The following is a 15,947-nucleotide window of genomic DNA, read 5'->3' as shown; positions in this document are numbered from 1 at the left end:
TATGTTGCATTTGGAGTGAGAAACGATGTGGTGATGAGTCTAACGAATGGTTTCAGCTGTATGCTCTATTCCCTATCTAATCTTGGCATGTATAGCATCCTTCGAGGAGGAATGTTTCCAAGGGGGGGATGATGTAATACGCCGGGAAGTTTTTCTTTGAAATTTTATGCGTAAACATGTTGGGTTCTATCTTCTAGAATGAATTATAAATTTTCCATGCGTTCTGTCTTAGATTATGAACCACCATTGGGTAGAGTATCGAATAGGATTTGTAACAATAAGTGGATCTTCAAAAATGGACACCCGAGCGATGAGTTATGAACATTCCGATCGAAACATGAATAGTAGCGAACAGTAAAACATGCAGAAAAAAGTACTGAGGCCTGGCGTATTTTTGCTCCATCTTTAAATGATCATAACTCCATTTACATAATAATCTGGGTGATCTACTATATATCAATATAAAGCTCTGTGAGTCCTCTTTCCAATGAAATTGGTTTCATCCAATTTCTCTATCGGAGCAAAAAGTTATGGTCGATCAACTTCAGCCTATCAAAAGTGAATTTTTGGGTCAATTTCAAACGATCATAACTCCTCGTACACAATGATCTGAGTGAGATACTATATATCAACGGAAATATATGAGAGTCCTCTTTCTAATGAAATTAGTTTCATCCAATTTGTTTATTGAAGCAAAACGTTATGGTTGATCTATTTCAGACTAGCACCGAGTGGGAGGTATAAAGTGACCTTACTTCCCTAGAACTACGTGCCCCCATAGGAGTGAGCCTGAGGCTGATTTATACAGTGATCACTCGTTTGTGTGGATTTGATATCGATAATCCTACTCCGATGGCAAGGATAGGACGGCTCTCTCCAACATAGGACTCTATGTAGCTCACATGATTTATGTCGGTTATAGGATCTCCCAATATGTGTGCATTTCCTTGTGTCAATGGTGAATGGTGAAGTGATTTGAAATTGAAAATGTGAAAGTTATTCTTTTGAAAGATTTAAATGATATTTACATTATGAGAAGTGATATTCTTGATGAACTGAAAGTGATTGACAAATTATATGAAGACTCACGTGTGTTATTGTACTTATTTCATCCTATCATGATTGTGATGATTTTCTTCGGGCTATGTGAGTCTTTCATACATCCTGCATATTTCTTATAAATATTTATGATGATGATGTTTATACAACTACCTACACCCCTATATAATCGGTTCCTTTCCATAGTACTGACCCATATATTTGGATGTGGGCTGCATTTTCTCGGAATATAGGTTCAGGTGCTCAGTTCCAGGTTCGACAGTGATTCTTCGGGCATGTTGTTCTACATCTTCTATTATGGTGAGTCCTCATGTTCCGAGGACATGATGTTTGATGTTGGTTTCACAGAATCGTTTACATTTGATAACTGAGTATAAGTTAGTTGGGGCATGTCTCAATGGCTCGCTTGTTTTATTGAATTTTTTAGAGGCTTGTTAGACTAGTATAGATGTTAGGAGTTGACCAATAAGTCGTATATTGTTATCTTTCTGAAATTCTGTTATTTTTGGATGATGATTACACTATTGATATTTGAGGGTTATTTATGAAAACCTCGTTGATTTGTGGTAAGCTGAATGAAAATGGCTCAAAGGGTTAGCTTGGGGCTACTCGTAGCCTCAAGCACCGTGTGATGCTCCGGGACCCATTTTTCAAGGCGTTACAGGATTTCTAGGGGTTTGTTTTGGAAAGGAATGGTGAATAAAGAGCATAAATTGCTTGAAATATGATTAATCTATTATTTTTTGATGGATTGGGGGTTGGAGATTCAGCAAATATTCCCTTTAAACTTTTATACAAAACTGGAAAATGTATATTTTCCAAATCTGGGAGGCCACCACGACTCGCCACTATCGCAGTGGCTCACTGGAAATCGACGAAGGGAAACTGGGCAGCCTCCGCGATGTGGAGACATCGTGGTGCCCCTTTGAAATGCCATTTTGCATATGGCGTGACACACCATTATTGCACTGGGCCTCTAGAAAATGACAAAGGGGAAATTGAAACTCTCCACGATGCGCTAATATTGCGGAGGGCCACTAGAATAGGACAATTGGGAATTTACATTGATCCGCGATGGGCTAATGGTCCAAACAATGGTCTTTTGTGATAGGAACTTAAAATAGCCATAAATTCTTACTTGGTTATTGGATTTAGGAGAATCTTATATTGCTGGAAAGCTAATTCAATTTCCTACCCAATGAAAAGTCCAAATCTAAGGAATTCCGCACCAAATAAATAGTATTTGTTTTGAAATCTATCCCTTAACACTGTAGGGAAAAATTTAAGGTAAGGAATATTGTGGGGTATTACATAACAATATCTAGGTGGGATCATAATATGCGCACCTATTAAGCAATCAATTATAATGAAGATAAAGCAATGCATGCCATTGGTATTGGTTCAGATTAACAATTGCACTTCCCCTACTTCGTCAATTCTCCAGGGCTTTTACAACCCTTGTTACGGGCTTTAGCCGCTCATGATTTTGATGCAATCAATAACATTCATAGTTAAAAGAACAGATGAAATCATAATGATAAGATGAATAAAAACCCATAACCGTAACTAAATAAATAATTGAATTCAATACAAGGAAATCCCAAGATCAAAGAAGGATCTTGGATCAAAATATGTTTTTGAGTGTCAAAAGTGTGTAACTCCTACTACAAAGTACATAAGGGGTATTTATAGTACATGAGAAAACCCTAAAAACAAAGTACAAATGAAATAGGAGAAAATTGGGTCGGTGGCCACCTGCTCTCTATACCTGCAGTCTGGTATAGGTGCAGGTAGTACCTTCCTCTAACATAGGGAGCTAGTGTAGACTGCATGTTGTGAATGGACAAAGTCCTGCAAGTCACCTCAGAGGAATTTTATTTTCTAGCACCTGATTTGTCAACACGCAGTTCATAGGTCTACATGCGGTTCGTAGGTTTACTTAGTAGGTGTCGAGTGTTAATTTTTAAGCTGTTCTTTGACTCTTGAACATGCATTGATCAACAAAAATCAAAAAAATATTTTGAACATCCATAATCGCTCCAAAAGTAGCAAAAATCACCTTTCTCATGAACATAGCATCCAAAATATGGTTTACTACAAAAAATACCCAAAATGGATCTTATCTAACAAAAAGGCCTCAAAAACTTTCATATTTTTCCTTGTTTTAAGTATCGAAAGGGCTATATTTCTATAGCATATCACCAGGCGATTTCCACCCAGTTCCTAAGAGGTTTTTGGTCTTTTCCCACTCTTTTAAATCCAAAAACACATCATTTAATCTATTTTACGGCTGAAGAAAAAGCCAAAACAACCCCAAATCAATCATTCTCAGTACAACATCAAAAATACTCCTAAAACATGCAATTTTTCTCTTCTTCCAGAGCAAGAAATTAGGGTTTTTTCATCTCCTTGTTCAAATCCTCAAAATTTAAATTCAAGAATAAAAAGTAATCAGGTATGTGGGGTTTTATCAAGGATAATATTTCATTCTTATGCCCAAAATCTATGATGTTAGTGTTTAATATATGTGATTTAAGTTAGGGTTCATATGTAAATTTCCACATTTTTTAGATTATAGGCTTATTATATGATTTAAGGTTCAGTTTGCACAAGAATTTACCATTACACAAGTTATTACTTATATGATTTCTATTATAAGATGAATTTCATTATTTTGACACAAAGTTTTATGAATTGATAAAAAATTTTAATTTTGAGTACTGAGTTTGATATTTTGATATGATGTTTCTATGAGATAAAGAATGATTTAAAGTTCAAGAATAAGTTACTAATTTTACGAGATGTTAAAGCTTATAATCTCAAGTTACAAGTAATACAACATGATTAAAGTTCATCTTGATCTTTTGATGTAAGATAAGATATGAAATCCACAAATGTCCCTTATGAATATAATTTAAGTAAAGAGAAGCATAATTGGTTTTCAGTATACAAACCCTTATGCTATTTTGAGATGTATTTCCTAAGTATGAGCATTTATGTATATGTTTTAGGAGTAGTATTTAGCACTGAGAGAAGATCTCTAGGAACAATATGCCCCAGTGTACCCTCAGTTTTCCGATATGGATGAAGTTTAGTAATAACTTTAAGTTAAGTTTCTATATTAATGGCAAGGGTAGAATAAATCTCTCCAACATGGGTAAGACGTTGAACTCTTTGATAGCTCAAATGGTTTATGTCGGTTATAAGAATCTCCTATGAAGAAATAAATGTAAATATTTTGGAAATTAAGTGTAATGACTCACTAATCTTATAAGATTATGCTTTATTATTCATGTCTTTTGATATTTTACCTTTAAACTTTATTCGTGATCAAGGAAACTTCTTTTACACTTACCATGCATGATCTTAAAGTTTGTTGAGTTTTAGTTTTTACTTATTTCATTCACTCCCACATAGTCAGTACATTTCAGAAGTACTGAACATATATATCGATTTGTGGCTTCATTATTTCATGACGTAGGTACCAGTTGTATTCCACAACACTATGATTAGATAACACAAAAGTTCATCCAGCAGGTGATAAAGTTAGTTCCAGTTCTTGTATTTAAGTGTCGAAAGTTCTATATTTCTATTGCACATCACCAGGCGATTTTTAGATGGTTCCTAAAAGGTTTTTTGGTCTTTTCCCACTTTTTAACACAAAAACTGCATTGCTTAAGCTATTTTAAATCTAAATAAAAATGTAAAACAACCCCAAATAACTTATTCTCAACACAACACAAAATATACACCCAAAATATGTAATTTTTCTCTTCTTCCAAAGAAAGAAATAAGGGATCTTTATCTCCAAGTTCAAATCCTTATAATTTCAATTTATGAATCAAAAGTAATCAGATATGTGTGGTTTGAGCAAGGATAATCTTTCATCCTTATGCCCAAAACTTTTGATCTTAAAGTTGAATTTATGTGATTTCAATTAGTGTCATATACAAATTTTAATGTTTTAGAGATTATTACCTCATCATACGATTTAAAGTTTAGTTTTCACAAGAATTTATCATTATACATGCTATTACTTACATGATTGCTAGTATAAGATGAATTTCATTATTTTGACACGACATTTTATGAATTGATAAAAGATTTCAATTTTGAGCATTGAGTTTGTTAATTTGATATGAAGTTTCTATGAGATAAAGAATAATTTCAAGATTATGTTACTAAGTTTACAAGATGTTTAAGCTAATAAGCTCAGGTTACAACTATTACAACATTATTAAAGTTCAACGTGATCTTTCAACCTAAGATAAGACATGAAATCCACAAATAATCCTTATAATTATAATTCAAGTATAAAGATCAAAATTTGTTTTCAATTTGTAAACCCTTATGCTATTTTTTGGGAATTCCTAAGTATGATCAAATAAGTATATATTTTGAGAGTAGTATTTAGCACCAAGAGGGGAACGTGGTTTAATGCATCCTATTCTCTAGAAACTATGTGCCCCCGTAGGTTTAAGGGCTCTCAAGAGAGTGTTTCCTCAATTTCTTAATATGGATGAAGTTTTGTGATCACTTTAAGTTAAGTTTCTATTCTGATGGCAAGGTTAGAACAGCTCTTCCTAACGTATATAAAATGTTGGACTCTATGATAGCTCACACAGTTTATGTTGGTTATAAGAATCTCTGACAAAGAAATAAAAGTAAATATCATGGAAACTAAAGAAGTAAAAGTAAAAATTTTGGAAAATAAGTGTAATGACTCACTAAGCTTATCAGACTATGCTTTATTATTCATGTTTTATGATATTTTAGCTTTCATATCTATCCATGATCAAGGTGAGTTCTTTTATGCTTAGCATGAATGACTTTAAAGTATGTTTAGTTTTAGTTTTTACTTATTGCATCCACCCCTACATACTTAGTACATTCCAGAAGTACTAACCACATATATGTATTTATCGATACATTCCATCTTATGTGAGGACCAATTGTAGCGTACAATACTATGACCAGACAGCAAACAACTTTAGCTAGCAGGTGATGAGTTTTCTTACTTCGAGGACTCATGTCATTGTAGTTCCTACATTTTATTTTCATTTGTCTTATGTATTAATTAGGGATAGTTGGGTGTCATTACCTGACTACCTATAGTTAGTATTTGTAGAAGCTGCATACATAGTCATTCAGAGTATTATAAGCAATTTATTTTTTTTCTTCAAATTTACCACATGAAGAACTTTTACAAAATCATATTGAAATAGTTTATCTCATGATTATGCTTCTGTTTAGCAAATTTATCTTTAATACATATTTTAAATTAGTTGCTGAAGAAATATGCTAGTAGATGGGTTAGTTTGAGATTACTTATGGTTTTAAGTACCATGTGATGTCTAGGGGGTAGTCACAAGGTACTACATAAAGGATGTGGCATATCAATAGAATAAGGAGTGGGACCAATCTAGCAAAGATAATACAGAGTTTGCTTTATGGGAGGATTTCTCTTGTGCTTTTCTTGAACGCTTCTTTCCTTAGGATCAATACATTTTTTTGAAGTTTTACTAGTTTTTTGGTTATGCTCCTGAGATAGTATCTTATATAAGGTCTAAGTTGAAAAAGTTTGCTTTGGGCTTGTCTCAAAACTTGGTGCTGGAGTGTAAGGCTACTTTATTGAATAGTGATATGGATATCTGCAGGCTTGTAGTATAAATACAACCAGTAGAGCATGAGAAGAAAAAATAGAAAAATGTTAGGGAAAGGCCAAGTAAGATATCTTAATTATTTTAGCAGGGTTGTGGCCAGGAAAATAGTGGCAAGGATGGCATACAGTGGTCCAAGAAGAAGTGGACAATTCTAGTTCCTAGTATATGGCAAATGCTCCATATCCTAAGTCATTCGATGATTGTTGTTTTTGAGCAATAATGGATTTAAGGAAGAAGGTGCCCAATCTCAAGATAGTTGTGCTCAGTCGAATCCATCTTATCACTCTTGTCATTTCTGTGGGTAGGTGTATCATGACTTTTGTGATAAGTGGAGGAATAAGTATTTTAAATGGCCAGCCTGGCCATAGTTAAAGAACTACCCTTCAAGCGATGTTTCTAATGGTACTAATAAGGTCTTGATCACTATTTCTTCTACTCCCACTACAAAAGGTGCTACTTCTAGCTTCAGCACTAGTCAGAATCGTCAATATGCTTATGCCACTCTTTAGGATTTTGAAGTATCTCTTGATGTAGTTCTTAATGTGCTAAAACTCTTCTCTAGTGATGTATATTGTATACTTGATCCAGGGTCTACTCTTACATAAGTGACCCCTTATATGGCTATTCATTTTTGTTTTTTCCTAAGTGTATTCTGGATCCCTTTTCCATGTCTACCCTACTGAGTGACTCTATTATATCTGGAAGAGTCTATAGGGGCTGTGTAATATCCATTCATGGTATGTAGATATTAGTGGACCTGATTGAATTAGACTTATTAGACTTTAATGTGATTTTCAAGATGGATTGATTGCACTCGTACTATGCATTCCTTGATTATCAAACTCAAAGGGTCTATTTCTAATTCTTGAATGAGCCAGCGGTTAAGTGGGAAGGTAGTTCTCTGGTTACCATGGGAAGGTTTATTTCATATATTAGAGCCCGAAAATTGGTTTCCAATGGGTGCCTCTACCACTTAGTGCTTGTAAAGATTTCTAGATCCAAAAGTCCTTCTTCACAATTAGTCCCTATGGTCTATGAGTTTCCTGAGGTATTTATTGATGATCTTCTTAGTATTTCTCCCAATAGATAAATTGATTTTAGGATTGATCTTATTCAAGAAACTCATCTTATCTTCAGCCCTCCATATAGAATTGCTCCAGTTGACTTGAAAGAACTGAAGGAATAGTTGAAAAGTCTTATATATAAGTTTATTATTCACCCTAGTATATCACCGTGAGATGCTTCGATTATCTTTGTGTTTAAGAAATATTGGTCCATTCAAATGTGTATAGACTACCACTATTTGAATAGCCAGATCGTGAAGAATAAGAATCCGCTTCCTTAGATTGATGATCTCTTTGATCATCTTTAAGGTGCTAAGAACTTCTATAAGATTGATGTTTGGTTGAGTTACCATCAGTTAAGATTAGGGAGGTGGATATCCCTAAGACTATTTTTCGAACCTGATATGGTCATTTTAAGTTTATGGTAATGTCTTTTGGTTTGACTATCACCCCAACAACTTTCATGAATCTTACAAACCAGACAGTCTATCAATTCTTGAATTTGTTAAATTGTGTTTATTAATGATATTTTTGTATATTCCAAGAGTGAGGCAGATCATACCGATCACCTCTGCCTTGTGTTGTAAACGTTGGAAGACATTGGTTGTATGCAAAGTTTTCTAAATATGTGTTAGTTTTAAATGATGTGACCTATTTGGGTCATGCTACTTTTAGAAAAGGAATCATGGTGGATCTGCAAAAAGTTGTGGTGGTTAAGAAGTGGCCTAGACCCTCGAATCCAACAAATATTTGGAGCCTCTTTGATTTAGCCAGTTATTATAGGAGGTTTATGGAAAGTTGCTCCCCTATTACTGTCCTATTGACTAAGTTAATTTGAAAGAAGGTGAAGTTTAAATGGTATGATGATTTTAAATGTATTTTTGAGAAGTTAAAGATATATTAAGAGGTTATTATGATGAGTCTCAGGTGGCACTAGGTTGTGTGTTGATGCAGCATGATAAGGTCGTTGCTTATGCTTCTAGGCAGCTGAAGGTGCATCAGAAGACCTATCAGACTCATGATTTGGAGTTGTTAGTTGTGCTCTTTTCTTTGAATATTTGGCACTATTATTTATATAAGGTTTATGTTGACATCTTCTTAGAGCATAAGAGTTTTTAATATATGTTCACCTAGAAGGAGTTGAATCTCAGGCAAAGAAAATGCCTTGAATTTGTCAAAGACAATGATATATCTTTGGTATCATCCAGGTAACGGCGTATTGGTTGGTGATGCCCTTAGCAAATTTTCTATGGGGAGTTTGTCTCATGTGGATGAGGAGAAGTAAGAATTGGTGAAGGATATTTACCGATTGGCTAGTCTTAGAGTTCATTTCTTAGACTCTGAGGATTGTGGTGTAATGGTACAAGAGGTGGTAAAGTCATCTTTTTATGTTGAAGTGATAGAGAAATATGGTTTGGATACTGTCTTGATGTGGATCAAGGATGATGTGGGTCACTAAAATATGATGGCCTTTGATATTGGTGGTGATGGCATCTTGAGGTACCAAGGTACGTTATGGATTCCCGATACTGATGGGCTATGTGAGAGGATCTTGGCTGACACTCACGAGTAAAGGTATAGTGTTCATCCTGATTTAATGAAGATGTACCATGATTTGAAAGAGATTTATCGGTGGAATAACCTAAAGTAGGATGTGACTAACTTTGTGGCTAAGTACTTGGTTTGTCAGCAAGTGAAGGTGGAGCACTTGAGGCCTGAGGGGATATCTTAAGAAATTGAATTGCCCAGGTGGAAATGGGAAGTGATTAATGTGGATTTCATTACTGGTCTTCTGTGGTCTCGCCATTAGTTTGATTGTAAATGGTTCATCATGGATAGGATGATTAAGTCTGCTCACTTTGTGCTAGTGAAGACTAACTATTCAGTGGAAGATTACACTAAGCTTTTTATTGAGAAGATCAGGAATTTTGATGGTGCTGCAGTTTCCATTATATCTGGTTAAGGTTCTTAGTTCCCATCTCACTTTTGGTGTCACTTTAAGAGAGCTTGGGTACTAAGGTGAACATTAGCATTGCTTTCCACCCTCAAATGAATCGACAGATAGAAAAAACAATATAGACTTAGGAAGATATGCTAGGGTCCTGACTTAGTATTTGCCGAAGGTGAATGTACTTTGGGATAGGCTTAAGGCTGCTCAAAGTTGCCCAAAGTCCTAAGCAGATGCAAGGAGAAGGAACTTGGAGTTTAAAGAAGGAGATTTGGTATTCTTAAAGGTGTCTCCCACGAAGGGAGTAATGTAGTTTTTAAAGAAAGGGAAGTTTAGTCCTCGATATATTGGCCCATACCGTATTTTTAGGTGAATATGAAATTTGGATTATGAGTTGGAATTGCCTTTAATTTTGGGTTACATTTATCTAGTCCCCCACGTGTCGATGTTGACAAAGTGTGTGGGTGATCAGTCTTTGGTTGTTCCTTTGGATTTTATGGGTGTTTCAGACTCCTTGTTGTATGAGGATGTCCTGATTAAGATCTTATATCAGCAAGTCCATTAGTTGAGGACTAAGGATTTGGCTTCGATAAAGGTTGTATGAAGGAACCAAAAGCGTGAAGAAGCTACTTGTGAAGCTGAATAGGACATGAAGTCCAAATACCCATTCTTATTTCCCGCTCTGAATAATCATGCAAGGGGTATGTGTATTCCCTAGCATCTTTGTTTTTTAACTTTGTTAAAGGATATTGTGAACTCATTGATCTCTTTGTTTTATGTATTTGTTAAAGCTAATAGCCGTTGTATTTTTGTGTTAACTCATTCAAAGGGATATCTTGTCTCTTCATTCATGGATGAATGATCCTAAGGAGGGAGAATGTAACACCTCAGGTTTTTGGTCCTTGAAAATTTCAGAATTTTTATCCTCACTACCCAGACTACAACTGTACTTATAAGTTGTAGGGAGTATTGACGGTTCTTAAGGACCCAATCATAGCCTTGCCAGTAAGTATCGCTGGAGTTTATGCTATGACTATGACTAGGACCTTACGAGTTGTAAGGTTCCATGATGTCGTCGTTAAGTTGTAGTCGTAAGGTGATTTGTGCTTGCCTCCAAATTTTCTTTCTTGATGACGGGTGATGCATGCGAATTGTCGGGACTGGTAATAAGTCATAAGGTATAACTCGTAGCCAAACCAATGGGGGTTCCCAGGGGTACTATATTGACTACGACTCGAGGAGGCAAGCCGTAAGATTTCATTACAAGTCGTTAGAAGACCCATGGCCACTAGGCAGTATTTTTCCAGTCTTTTTATTAAAGGCATTCTGGTCAATTCCCCTTTTCCCTTACTTAGACCCCATGACCATAAAGAACTTTAAGAGGTTATTTCTCATTCACAATAAAATAAAAAAAATGCCCTCTTCTCTCTAAACTCTCTAAGGTTAAGACATTTAGGGTTTTAATAAGTAGTTCATCCAAGGGCTCAAGGGTTGATCTCTCTCCAAAAACTTTGATATTTCAGGCATGTTACTCTTCCCCAATTCTTAATTTATGAAAAATATGTGTTTTACATGGTTTAAATTGTATGGATTTTAATGTGAATTTTGTTAGGGTTGAGGGTTTTTACATGGTTGATTCCTAAATTATTTTCCTTTGATTTACTATACATTATTTATGCTTTATAAATGTTTTTGAACTTACGGGGTAGATGATTATGATGAATAAACAATGGGGTCATGGTTTCCCCAAAATTGATGTTTTGAAATTGGAATTGGTTTTAGATAATTGTGCTCCCTCAAAACTCTTGCGTAATTGTCTTTGAATTTTTAAATTATCACTTGTTTTTACTTACTAACCTATTTTATTGAATAAATAATTAAAACAATGAATATGGATTTAAAAAACCTTATTAGTTATGATTTGATTTAATGAACAAAGGGGTTCGAGGCATTCCCCCACGATAATGTGATTTTTGTAGCATATAAGTAAGCTTATGGTGTGCCTTAATGCTTGGTTCATTGGCTATTAATAAATGGTTTATATTAAACTTGCTTTACATTGGGCTTAATAGGGGTTATGTAGCAAAGTCGTGAGGTTTAGGGCTTTGATGACTTGTACTGGAAACTCATAGTTGTCGACATAAGGTTTCATCTTGATGACCTGTATGCATAGTTTACACTACTGTTATATGTGTATCTTGGACTATCATGGGTTCAAGGCATTCCCTGGTCTTCCTTGATACCTCTTGTCCATACGGATAATACGCACTGGGGTATTTTCAGCGGGGGGAGCTGAATCCATATAGCCTATGGGTTCTTGTGTATGATGATTATGCTAAAGAGTCTAGGATAAAGTCCCAGAATGAGATGTTTATATGTATATATATGAATATGTGCATTGTCTGGAATGTTTTTTAAAATGTGGTTCATCGAATTATCTTATCCCTTATTCAACCTACTAACCGTCTTCGGATGCTATATCCCCACACGAGGTAGGCATGAGAGATACTTCTATTTTTGCGATGTTTTTGGTGGATCGACTAGGTTCGTCAATTGTTATGGTGAAGTGCTGAGATTTAATTTTTCAAAAGACTTTCATAGACTAGAATTGAAATGTCCATACTAACATTATCATTATCATTTTCATTGTAAGAGTCGGGGGCATGTCCCAACTCTTTCTTGATTTTGGTTTTGTTAGAAGGGTTTATGGATTACTATGTACTTAGGTGATGTTGGTTTGCTTTTTTTGTTGCTTACTGGTTATCGGTTATAGACAAATCTTAAATTGTTTGAGCTTATCTTATGCTATCTTGTTATATATTTAAAATTTATTTGACGTTAGGGGTATGGTGTTCTATTTGTTTAGGTGCAAGGGGTGGTCTTCGGTCCTTGTTAGGCTTGAAATACCCATCATATCTAGGCACTGGTTAGGGTCGTGACACTTAGTGGATCCACAGAAAGTTGAAGTGGTTAAGAAGTGACCTAGGCCTATGACTCCAAGTAATATTCAGAGCTTCTTAGTTTTAGCTGTTTATTATAGGAGGTTTGTAGAGATCTTCTCATTGATTTTTACACCTCTAACTATGTTGACCAAAAAGAAGGTGAAGTTTCCATGGTCCGATGCTTGCAAGGGGAGTTTTGTGAAGCTGAAAGATTAATTGACTTCTGCTTTGGTTTTAACCCCGCCTGAGGGTAATAATGGCTTTGTGGTTTATTGTGATACACATCGTGTGGGACTTTGTTGTGTGTTAATGAAGTATGGCAAGGTAGTAGCATATTCTTCTATGCAATTTAATATTAATGAAATGAATTATCCGACTCATGATTTGGATTTACTAGCTATGGTAATCTTATGAAAGATTTGGTGACATTATCTATATGTGGTCCATGTTGACACTTATTCAAATCAGAAGATCCTACAATATGAATTCACCTAGAAGGAGATAAATCTCTGGAAAATAAGATCGATTAAGTTTCTCAGTCACTATGATAATGAGTCTCCATTATCACCTAGGTAAGGCTAATGTTGTTGCTAATGCTCTTAGCAGTTTATCTATGGGGATTTTATCACATGTGCATGAAGAGAAATGGGACTTGATGAAGGGTATTCACTATTTTTCTATTAGATTTTAAGGATAGTGGTGTGTTTGTGCAAGAGGTGTCGAAGTCATTTCTTAGCACTGAGGTAAACAAGAAGAAGGTATTGGATCCTATCTTCATGAAAATCAGCGATGATGTGGGTAAGAAAAAGGTGATGGTTTTTTAGAATAGTGGTGATGGTATCTTGAGGTGTTAAAGGAGGTTGTGTGTTGTCGATATAGATGGGATGCATGGTAGAATTTTGGATGAAGCTCATGACTTTCCTTATATGATTCATCCTAGTTAGAAGAAGATATATCATGACCTTAAGGAGATTTATTGGTAGAATAACATGATGAGGGACGTGGCAAATTTTGTGGCCAAGTGTATGGTGAGTGAACAAGTTAAGGGGGAGAATTGGCCAAACTGAGTTGCTTGTATGTATGTTAGAAGTGATTAATATAGATTTTACTATTAGTCTTCCGCGGTGTCGAAACCAGTTTAATTCTATTTAGGTCATCGTGGATAGGATGACTAAGTCTGCTGACTTCCTGTTGGTGAGGACTAATTATTCTTTCAAGGACTATTCAAGATTATTTATTCAGGAGATTGGGAGGCTACATTGTTTGCCCATTTCTATCATTTTAAATCATGGCACTCAGCTCTCATCTCATTTTTGGGGGTCGTTCCTGTGAGGGTTGGGGACTAAGGTGAACCTTACCTCCGCTTTCAACCTAAAGACTGATTGAAAAGGGGAAAGGACCATACAGATATTGGAAGATATGCGTTGAGCTTGTGCAATTGACTTTAGTGATAGTCGGGTGGCCATTTGCCTCTAGTAGAGTTTGCATAAAGTAATAGCTATCACTCTAGCATTGTTATTGCTCTGTTGGAGGAGTTGAATGGTAGGATATATAGATCTTCTATTCTGTGGTTCAAAGTCGGTGAGATAAGGTTATTCAGTCCTGATTTAGTTCATCAAGCTATGGAGAAGGTAAAGGCAATTCGAGATAGGCTTAAGACTTCCCATAATCGCCAAAAGTCCTATGTGGACGTGAGGCGAAGAGAGATAAAGTTCGATCTGGGTGATTTGGTGTTCTTGAATGTGTCACCCATAAAGGGAGTGATGCAATTTAGAAATAAGGGAAGCTTAGTCCTTGTTATGTTGGCCCCTATTTGATTTTGAAGAGCGTGGGGAATGTTGCCTATGAGCTAGAATAACCTGCAAGTTTAGGTTCTATTCACCCTGTATTCCATGTGTCTATGTTGAAGAAGTTCGTGGGTGATCCTTCCTTGGAGGTGCATATTGAGAGTGTTGGTATTTTGGATTCCTTATCATAAAAGGATGTCCAATGGAGATCATGGATAAACAAGTTCATAGATTTATGAAACGCCCCAAAATTTGTCCATGTCGTGTGGGCATCTCATGCCCAACTTGGACCGGAGCTAGCCCTGTCATCCTTACCTATCCATCTGTTCATGTCATAAGTGTTGGATGAACTTTGACCAAATATCAAAGTATCGAAAAATAAAGCTAATAGTTAATACTTAGACAATATCTAGCATTTCATTAATGACTACAATCTAGATAATATACGCAAGTCAACAATTATCCACAAAGCCTCTACCAAATTAATGCCAACAATATGTCGGGACATGACTCTGACAATAGCCAACACTAAGTCAAAATAAATCAAGTCTATGACTAAAAGTAAAAGACTGAAATGTATGCCTTCTGAAGAATGGAAGCTCACCACTTCAATGTCAACACACGACTCACCCGAACACTTGGTCACTGCGTAGAAAAAAAAGAAGAAGCTCTAGAACCTATGTCGCTTCGGGACAGCATCCGGAGACGATTAGCGATTGTAACGCCAGCATTTATCTCAAGGATAAGAATAAAATAGTGCATTAGTTCAATCAGAGTCAAACCATCATATGAAATCACATTTACATTAGCATCGGTATATATGAAGAGAAACATACACTTGATTATATATATAGCATACCAAGTCATGGAAAGAGTCATAGCAATCATTCTTGAAGCATTCATTCATGAGACAGGGAGTGAAGAACTTTCACCCTTTCACCTTACCAATTTAGAACCTTAAATTTCTCCGTTACATTAGTTAAGGGGATTTGAACATCAAACCAACTCAACCTATTCAACCAAATGCATTAGGAAAGGGACTCTAACCACATTCCATTTAATTAGGCGAGGGACTCCAACCACAAGATATTTCATTGGGCGAGGGACTCCAACCATAAGCAGTTTTATTTGGCGAGGAACTCCAATGACAAACCATTTCATTAGGTGAGAGAATCCAACAACAAGCCATCTCATTGGGCATGGGACTCCAACCACATGCCATTTCATTGGGCGAGAGACTCCAACCATAAGCCATTTCATTGGGAGAGGAACTCCAACACAATGAATTTCATTTCCATTTCCAGTCGACATTTGAGCTCTTAACCCCTTTAGTTCATGCCTTCACATCCATACAGTTTATTTCAACTCTTAAGGACTTGGACCATTTATCCGAAAAAACACAACCGCATGAGACCATAAGGACTTCATGGGAACATTTATTTATTGAACACCTTATTATGCGAATGACTTAACTCAAATCATCA

Source organism: Capsicum annuum, chromosome 10 (genome assembly GCF_002878395.1).
Source record: "Capsicum annuum cultivar UCD-10X-F1 chromosome 10, UCD10Xv1.1, whole genome shotgun sequence".
Classification (NCBI taxonomy): Eukaryota; Viridiplantae; Streptophyta; class Magnoliopsida; order Solanales; family Solanaceae; genus Capsicum; species Capsicum annuum.
Note: the sequence above shows the minus strand (reverse complement) of the source record.